The sequence below is a fragment of the Macrotis lagotis genome, chromosome X (genome assembly GCF_037893015.1).
Source record: "Macrotis lagotis isolate mMagLag1 chromosome X, bilby.v1.9.chrom.fasta, whole genome shotgun sequence".
Taxonomy (NCBI): domain Eukaryota; kingdom Metazoa; phylum Chordata; class Mammalia; order Peramelemorphia; family Peramelidae; genus Macrotis; species Macrotis lagotis.
The window spans coordinates 277,766,187-277,776,625 of record NC_133666.1 but is presented as its reverse complement, the minus strand read 5'-3'; the positions used below and the strand labels follow the sequence as shown (position 1 = coordinate 277,776,625).

The 10,439-nt window shown below is 33.8% G+C and overlaps 1 long non-coding RNA gene across 1 annotated transcript in view; it reads right to left on the bottom strand.

The window, feature by feature from the left end:
* Positions 1-519: 519 nt before the first annotated feature.
* LOC141500506 (uncharacterized) overlaps positions 520-10,439 on the bottom strand; it is a 31,955-nt gene continuing 22,035 nt past the window's right edge. Inside the window, exon 3 of the long non-coding RNA XR_012471946.1 lies at positions 520-1,924. This is a non-coding gene — a long non-coding RNA (uncharacterized LOC141500506). The remainder of the gene's footprint in view (positions 1,925-10,439) is intronic.

Here is a 10,439-nt window from a genome sequence, read left to right as displayed (position 1 = left end):
ACAAATAATGAAAGTTTATTAAAGTTTTCTAAATTGAATTTTCCCATTGACTAATCCATTCTAAAGAATTTTACAGAATGATTAGGGTCAACCATGGGTTTATGTAGTTCATGACATGAAATCTCCCTCTAATTAAAGTTCTAGAATGATTGGGAAAGTCTTTAATTAGTCAGATTTTGTATGCATATAATATGTATACATACATATCAGTGGTAATAACTTTGTTACTTTATATTTTTCCTTTAGTGTTTCTATGGATTCATGGGGAGTGGGTATTTCTTCAACTTGTATATATTATAAACACTACATGTCTTTCCAGACTGTGAGGTTCTTTCCCATGCCTTTTCATAAACTGAATAAAAGGTTGGCTTGATAGGGAAGTACCTGATCAATTTACAGCATTGAACTAATAGGATTAATCCTTTGACTGTGGCATGAAACATCTTTACATAAAAAGAAGAGGACCATTGGAACCTCATTTAAAGGATGAATACAGCTCCTAATTAAAAAGTACTTTTATTCAAATTTATCCTAAAATTTATAAACAACAAATAAAATGATAATCTCTATATACAAAGTAGTATAGAGGAAAAGGGTTACACATGAATCTTTATAATAAATTTAATAACCTGTTCTGTTTATCAGTGTTTTTGTCAGGTCTGGTTTCTGTTCTCTTCTCTATCCTGTTTGGTTTCCAATTACTTAGGCTACTTTCAAGATGATAGGCTGATTGGGATTCTGGAGATCACTCTTGGTGGAACCTTCCAGGTATACAAAAGTAAGCTGATAAATGGCCTTGGTCTATTTTCTTTTCTTTTTTTTTGCCTTTTTGTTGTTCAGAAGACAGACTGGCATGTACCAGAAACATTGTTTTTCTAGCAGGAAAGGAAACAGTTGTGCAGTCTATTTCCCTCAGTAGCCAGTAATTAGCTGCATTGAGACAAGTACTGATAGAAGTTACATATGCTCCCTCTCAGCTTTCTGAGCATAGGTCAGAGACTCAAATTCCTGAAAATGGACTTACTCCAAACAGTGAAGGCAGTTGGAACAGTGATATATTTCTCATAAAAATACATAGTCAAAGCAGAAATATCTATGTTACTTATCCTGAAAAGCTAATTCATTAAAAATGGTGCTGAATCCCAACTTCTTGTATAGAGTAGAGGAATTTAGATTTCATTCTTGATCCCAGAATCAATCCCCTTGCAAGAGAAAGGATTTATTCATCAATACCAAAATTGTATTTTAAAAATGTTTATGGATTATATGAGTACCATATTTTCCCATGTATATGACACACCTTAATTTTGGGGCCTGAAATTTGAAAAAAATGTATTACATAAAGCTATTGAACTCAAGTTTTATTCCTCATAAAATTCATACAACTCCTCATCACTGCCAAAACTCCCATCTATTAGCTCATCTTCATCTGTGTTTGATGACAAATCACTGTCTTAGGAGAGGCTCTGACTGCTCTTCTGCCATGTGCTCTGGTCTGTGGTTGAATACAAGTACTCCCTGGGCAAGTATGGTGCATGGACACAGGCTTAGTCCATTCCATTTCATGAACCTGAAGCACCAATTGTGTCCTCCTTGGAAATCAGTTACCTTTTTTTTCAACAGCAATTCTTGTCTCATGTTGAACAACCTTGTGGAAATAGGAATTCCAGTGGCCCTTTGCTCTTCAATCCATAGCTTCAACTCCTGCTCTAAATCAGACCATTTTTGCTGACTTGCCCCTCATGGCTTTCTTCTACCTGGGCATTTTCAGGAATCAGTCTTGGATTTTTTTTCTCAGTTGGAGGAGGACCAAACTTACATTCAGCAACATGATTTCCATTCACTTTTGCAAACTGGATCACTTTGAACTTGAATTCAGCATCTTTTCTGAGCCATTTCTAGGCAGAACATGGCAAAATATAGCCTAATATATCAGGAAACAAATGTAAAACAATGAGCATAAAGACAACAAGCATTAAAAAAGCAGAAAATGCAATTTAATAAATTTACAATCATTGTAAAGATATTCCCAGTTTTTAGACCCCAAATTTTTTGAAGAAGGGTGCATCTTATACATGGGGAAATATGGTATTTAAGGTGTTTTCTGTAGCTCCTGTGGGAAGATATAACTAACTTCATGCCTTCTATATTTTTGGTGGTGGAGTGTATTAAAAGCTATAACAGGTCATTTGCATTTATTAATTTGGATATTTGTATGGGAACTAGGAACTTATTTTACTCATGTTTGTAGAAATCTATCCATGCTGAGGATTTATCCTAACAATTTCTCTGAATTAAATTCTGGGGTCTGGTTAATTAGCCAAAAAGAGAATATCACCTTTTTAAGGTCAGACCCTAAGGAATAGGCTTGAACAGTTGTGTCCAAACTGCAGCCTAATGCCACATGTGACCTTTGTGGCCCAGGCATGAGTTTTATTTGTTGTTATGCTCTTTCGTGGTATGGGTTGCAAGATATTCTACATGTGGCTCAGGTTTTTGTTGGGCAATGTGGCCCAGAAGAGTTAAATTCTGGACATCCCTACATTACCTCAGATTCTTGGGAGGCTGTGGAATATGGAACAAATATGCTTCAAGATCCATATTGACATCTTTTGTCTCATTCTCTTAATATCTCAAATAGTCCATGCTAAGTTGGACACTCGAATGTCCATTGATTGCCATTCTCACCATATTACTAACCCACCTACTTTTCTAATCATAAATGATTTTGATAATATCTATTATGCCTTTTCTTGTACAAAGGAAGGTTATCATATAAAAATAATTTAGGCTTGTCTTACTCTTTTTTTTTTAGGGTTTTTTTGCAAGGCAAATGGGGTTAAGTAGCTTGCCCAAGTCCAAACTGCTAGGTAATTATTAAGTGTCTGAGACTGGATTTGAACCCAGGTACTCCTGACCCCAGGGCCGGTGCTTTATCCACTGCGCCACCCAGCTGCCCCTGGCTTGTCTTACTCTTGTCCCTCAAAAGAAGAACTAGGACCAATGGAAAAGAGTGGCAAATTTGGCATTATATAAGGAAAAGGTCTCCAATCCATAAAATCTATTTAAAGGAGTAATGTTATTCATTTCCTTATTATTCTATAACTTTCATAGCTTCAATTATCCTCTTAGTGAGGATGATTCTAAAAACTTTCTATAGAAATTTTTTTGTTTGCTTGGTAATATTAAATCTAAATGACAGAGCAAGCTACTGGGTTGCCACTTTTTGGCAACTAAACTTTGTTCATTAGTGCTTGAAAATTGATTAGAGTTAACAAAATGCCCATCAATTAATAGTAATGTTGCATATTTCTGGTACCACTGGGGAAGTGGTTCTTCACTTAAATTGATTTATACATGAAAATGTCACTTTAAATGTAAGCTTAGCTTTTTTTTTAATAGGAAATCATAAAAGTGAGAATAAAGGACCTTTATAGGAATTATGATTAGGATATCAACTTATGAGGAAATAGCACTCAAAAAATTCATGTCACTAAGGCAAAACATAAGTCATACATAGTCAACACCATAAAGTTTCCAATGGGTTCTCCTGATTTCGTCAGATGCTTGCTATCAGACCTGCTCCATCATCAATTTTGGTTATTTTTAGTTACCTTTTGCCCTGTGCTATATCCAACATATAGTGAACTTTGCACATTTGCAATGAACATTCTGCTCACAGATCTTTCTTTAGTTCTTTTGGGAACCCTGAAACATTCCCTGGAAATATCTTGTGCTCTTCTCTGCCTCAGCTACTCCTTAGAGTCAAATCCAATTTAGTCTTCCCTTCATTGTAGGATCTGTCATGGATATTGTATCCCTGGCAATAGAATTGCCATGAATTGGAAGTTTCTGGACTCTTCTTAGTCATAGACTGTGAAGCTTGCTTCCCCTTAGATAGATTATGATAGGAAGCATAGAAGTTAAAATTGCATTGAGTATGATCTTTGAACTCTTTTTTGGAAATCTGTTCATTCTTCTCTTTTTAATCTAAGTGGACTACATAGCTCTCTTTTAATCCCTCAGGTCAACAATAATGCAGTTCCCTTGCACTCTATAGTTAATTTATGGTCAACAATTCATTTTAAAATTTGCACTAACTTCTGGCTGAGTTAAATTTCCTCAGGAATTTACTTCCTTAAATTGGATAGTGATTGGGAAGAAATTTTTAATATCATCTTAGCAGTCTCTCACTTAGATGTAAATTTTTTGAAAAATCGTAAGTTGTCCAAAAAAAAGGAAAAATGATGAGTTTCCTATAGGATTCTGAGAGATGTAACTTTTTTCCCCCATATATTCTAGGCCTGTTTTTCTGAGCTCCTGATATATGCTCCTGTGTACATTAACAGACTCTTTAAAAGATCATTCTCCTTTGTGTCAGTTTTTTTGTATACATTTATCTTCTATTTGATTCTAAGTTTCTTGAGAAAATGATCTAACTTTGCATTCTCAACTCCTAACCCAATATCTCATTTATACTTGATCAGAAGAGCACATATCTAGACCTGTAAGGCATCTCAGAGGCTATCTAGTCCAACCCATTCATTTTACAGATAAAGAAACCGAGGACCTGGAAAGGTAAATGATTTGTTCAAAGTTACATAGATAGTAAACATTAGAGAGAGGATTTGAATCCAGTTTTTCAGGCTTCCTAAGATAGTTTTCTTTCCCCTGCTATCTGTAGGTAGTTAATAAAAGTATATTGAATTGAATTGATTGGTGGGAATGCTCCTTGGTGGACACCATAACATCTTCAACTGCTTAGACATTGTTCTGAATTTCAACAACCAGAAATATTCGACATTTCACAGGGTCCTTCACCAAGCTAATGCTAGAAGCTGCAACTGTTAGGTAGAACCTTTAGGTAGCACAGTAGGTAGAGCACTGGCCCTGGAGTCAAAAAGACCTATATTTAAATGTATCCTCAGATCCTAATTAGTTGTATGACTCTGGACTCTTAAGTCACTTAACTCTATTTGCTGAAGAAGGAAATGGTAATACTTCAGTATCATTGCCAAGAAAAATCACAAATGAGGTTATAGAAATTGGGACAGGACTAAAGTTATATAACAACAAGAAGAAGAAGGATTGAGCAGAGATTTGTTGGTATACTCTTTAAAAATCTTGAGTTTTCTGAATTGTATGATGAAACAATAGAAGGAATTTAAAATAGAACTGGATTGGACTTGCCACTTGGTGAAAGAAAATCCCCCATGAGACATACCTTCCATCAACAAAGATGGGTACTCTGCAACTTTGTCTTATCGAATTAGTCAGAGTATTGAGAGGCTATGACTTGTTCAAAGTCACACAGCCAGTAAATAGTAGAGATATTACTGGAATCCAGGTCTTGATTTTCTGTCTACTGTCATGCTTCCTCTCTGCTTCATTCTTTCATTACTGAAGTACAGTGAATTCATGATATTATTTGGCTATATTTTTTAATCTTTAAATCATATTTTGTATAGATGTCTTACTAAAGCTGTAGTTTTTTTAAGAATGACTAATTCAGATCATTTCACCCTGATTAATTAAAAAAATTTGAGGTCGGGGCAGCTAGGTGGCAAAGTGGATAGAACACCAGCTCTAGAGTCAGGATTACTTGAGTTCAAATCTGAACCTCAGACCTCAGATGTAATAATTACCTAGCTGTGTGGCCTTGAGCAAGCTACTTAACCTTGTTTGCCTTGCAAAAAAAAAAAAAAACCTAAAAAATATTTAAGGTAAATAGCTTTTTAGTTGCAATGGAATTTAAAATGAGTTAGAAAAATAGAATTTTAGAATTATAAGAGATCTTAGTGATTATTTAATTGAATTAAGTCCTCAATTTAAGTTTCATTATATTTTATATGTCCTGAACACTAAACCCTTATAAGATGGCCTCATCTGACCCTGCCAGCTGCCCCCTGCTGCCTGCCCTGCCCTCCATCACTTAATGTTGTCCCTTGAAAATTATACTCAGGTTCAAGGAATTTTTTTGACTCAACTTCTATTCAAAACCACAGCCTATAAGTAACTATGTAGTGTTTCCATATTTTTAAGAAGGCACATTAACTCAGAATTAAGTTATCAAATTAAATAGAAAAGCATCTTAATTAACAAAATGCCCCTAAATCCATACTCATAGAGCCAAACTCACAAATTATTACATTATCTTATTAATGGTAGAAGGTAATTCATATTCCTACTGAAGAATTTCAATTGGAGCACCTGTCTATTTCATAAGGTATTACTAGCTGCTATCATTTGCTAGTATGCTGATATCAATTGGTCTATTTTCTCAGGGACATACTCATTTGTTATTTTCCCACTGAAATATAACAACTTGGCTTCCTCCCTTCAGGGGAATTGCCAGAGTTCATTTTGAAAAGTACTTCATGGCTTTGGGGCTAATTATTTTGCATATATGAATTATATACACATATGCATAATAGCTAGCAGGGCAACTGTACTCTATGACAAAACTATATTTGGCTTGAGTTTGTTTCCATCTCAGCATGAACTTCCTTAGGTAGAGTTAGTAAATTAATTTAAATTTTCATCACACTCTTAGAATTTAGATTCAAGGTTATTCTATTTATCCCAGATCCTCCCTTAGAAGGATGACTTATTTGATAGAGAATTTAGTGAGCTTGGAACAAGATGAAATGAGGTCACTATCAGTCTAGAAGAAATGAAATCCACTAGAAGTGATATGTTGAGGTGGTAGAATAAACCAAAATTTAAAAACCTTAAGGAATTATTTATTTTTATTTTGTTTCAAAATTTTTTAAGGTAAACTGTTTAAATTTTTTTTAAAACAGTGAAATTATTTTATGTTCTAGAGATATTTATATTCTTGAGAAAAAGGAGAAAAATTAAAATGAGCAATGAATTTCAAAGTACTGAATAAAAAAATGATACTTAAAACTTCGCAGCTATAGACAAATCCAGTTTGAAGAAAAGAAAAATATTTGAACACCCCAAATATTATTTTAAAAATAAAACAGTTGTATTTTTGCTTCTCTCCTGGTAATCATTTAAAATATAACCATTAGCTGCATAGAGCTATTATCTCTTCAAAGAGTTTTTATTTTATTCACTCTTCATCACAAAATTTATTTTATGGGATTTATTACTGTTTTGTTTGTTTTAGGTGTTATTAAATACACAGTACATCTTTGTGTAATAAATACAATTCTGTCATGAACACTAAATACTGATTATCTAATCTGGTTTGCTCATCCCCACCTCTCTTCATATTTGATTTCCCAAAGGACAGTCACCTTAGGGCCACAGTAAAATTTTCTTAGGTTTCTGGAGTAACTCTGATATAATATATAACCTATACTTACAACTATACGCCTCACCCTTATTGGTATACTTTTCTTTATAGAAAACCAGTCACTCCAAAAAAAGATGCCATAAAAGTACAGTTAATTAAAGAGCAACAAAAAACAAATATTTTTCATATGATCAGCATGAATCAATGCAGAAATATTTAGGAAATGTTAGAATAATCACTACATTGCTGTCTACCCATCAGCATGGGTCACACTCACATCAGTGAACTCAGTTTTTGGGGAGGGATATGGGAACACACAAAAATTTGAAAGAAAGTATGAATAAAGAAAACCCATGCACTCATAACTATGGACTGCAGGCTTTTATGTCATTCACCCATTCAAGAACACCTTCACCATAAGATCCTGGTTTTCTATTAATTCCCCTCCCTTTGGTCCTCATTACTCTTTTGGACAAATACATGCTTTTTCTACTCCTGAAGAAGCTTCTAGGTAGAACAGTAGAATTATGGTTCTGGAGTTGGGAGGATCTGATTTCATTTCTGACCTTAGCCACTTATTACATGTGTAACCCTGAGAAAGTCACTTAAACTTGCTTTCCTTAGTTTCCTCATCTGTAAAAGTGAGATGGAGAAATGGCAGACCACTCTAGCATGTTTTGCCAAGAAAGCATCAAATGGGATCATGAAGAGTTAGACATTATAGAAAAAACTGAACAACATATACTATTGAACTAATAAAGCATTGATGAACTTTAAAAAATGCAAAACCATCCTGAAATTAGTACCATTGTTTTGACTAGCAATGCTATTCTTATCAGAGAACCAAAAAATTCCTCAAGTTTACTTTCAGGATTTGGCAATGCAGATAAGCCCAACCAACTCTTCACTCAATAGATTCCTGCACCTTTCAATTTTGGATGAAACACTTGATCCAAAAGCAAATCAGTGACAAGATCTGTCTTTTCTTCTACTTTTGCTTCTCAAACCAAAGATATAATCAGGCAACAACAGGCACTAAACATCTTTGAAATACCTCATGACTCTCAAGCTATGGATGTTGCTAGACAACAACACAGATGTCTTCCATTAAGTTAATATTGCATTCCAACCAATTAGAAACTAGAAGTCTTCTTGTCAGCTAACTCACCTCCTGCTGGACTTTTACATCCCATTCCTTTAGCTAAAGGAATCCTCAGATGAATCCTTCATTCCAGTTCATCTCTTAATCAGCAACCCTACTTTTTTTTAGGTTTTTTCAAGGCAAGCAGGGTTAAGTGGCTTGCTCAAGGCCACACAGCTAGGTAGTTATTAAGTGTCTGAGACCGGATTTGAACCCAGGTACTCCTGACTCCAGGGCCGGTGCTTTATCCACTACGCCACCTAGACGCCCCAACCCTACTATTTCAATGGTTAAAATTGGAGCCTTCTTATATTCTATGATGCATTTTTTTTCAATCAAGTTCAATCTTACAATTATTTCTCTTTACTGTTAGTTGTAAATATTAAAATGATGTTTAGGAATCCCATATTGTTCAAAGTTATTTGATTTGTCATTTTGTGAGATTATCTTCTAAAGTCCTAAAAACATGTATATTCAAATTAGTTGAAGGATCACAATACCCTAGAATCTTAAGAATTTCTGAGTCTTCAAATGGATCCTCTTGATATTCTGTATCTCTAAGAATTATTTAAATTCAACTTTTTTATAAAGTGGATAGTATTTTTTTGTCCCTTTAACCACTAAACTGTTTAAATAGGAACAAAGTATCAACTTCCAGGCTGTACAAGGTGACTTAAACTTTGTTGGATGGAATCTAGTAGTTTTTATTAAATGAAGGTTCTTTTCTGACTCCATCAGCCACCAAATTGATCACCTATGAAATGGATGTTATTTTACATTTATCCAAAGTTCACTTTCAGCAATTAAATTGCTCACTTTTTATAGGGAAATATTTAGAGTACTTAAGAAGGATTATATTTATCTTTATTCCATCCCTTAGAAAAGGTATTATGTTTATATCCTAGGCAGATCAACTGAACTGCATAGTGTTTTATCAATCTCTATGATTTCTTGAGATAATGAGAAAGAAAGGAAATAAGTACATGAATTACCAAATCAAGATTATGACCACAATAATTGATGTCATTCTTTGTCATTACATAATCACCACATTTAATAGAAGTTTTTCTTTTCTGATGTTGATAAGTAAAGAAATATCAGTATCAAGAGCACTAGATTTGGAACCAGAGTATCTGGTTTCTAGGTTTAGCTGTAACATATTCTAGACTTAGCTGTAACATAACCATTTCCTCATGTATGAAATAGATCGGTGATTCTTAATATAGGAACAATGAACTTTTAAAAAATTGCAAATTTAAAAAACTATTTCATTGCAATTGGATTCCATTACAACCCTATGCCTTTTAACTTATACATTCAAAAAGATTCTTAGTAGATGTTGATAGATATCTCCAGACTGCTAAAATTGCATATGAAATAAAAAGGATTAAGTATCCTTGGTCTAAATACATAATTTCTAAGGTATCATATGCAACTATAAGTAGGGTTTGTAGTAGTATATTTGTGGGGGATGTTTTTTTTTTCCTGAGGTAGACTGTAACCCCTCTATGATGTACAAGATAAGATCTGGGATGTTATCTCAGGAACACAGAAATTAACTGAATTGCTCAGGTTCAAATCATTAGCAAATATTAAAGATAGTTTGCAAATTTTGGTTTTCCTGACTTAAAATTGAATATTCTATTACATTATATTGTCTCTTTCTAAGATCCTTTTCAGCCCCCAAATTCTCTAATCCTATAGATAAAAATATCATTGCAAAAAATAGTTACAGATAGTTTTGGGGGATATGCAAATAAACCTTGTAGTGAGAGGTAGGATTTTGAAATGTATTGATAGCGTGCCTTTGATGTTCATTTACTTGAGAGGGTTGAGTAAAAATACATATATTCAAATAACTGAGGAGGAAATTTTCTTTAAAAATATATCATCTGTATTTTTTGTAACATAAGATAAAACCTATGGAGAAAATAGTAATGGTTCAAATAACTGCTTTCTTGAATTGCTAGATCACATTTGATTTAGAAAGTTTCAAGTTTCCAAGGGTCCTTATGCCTTCATTTTTAGAGTTAA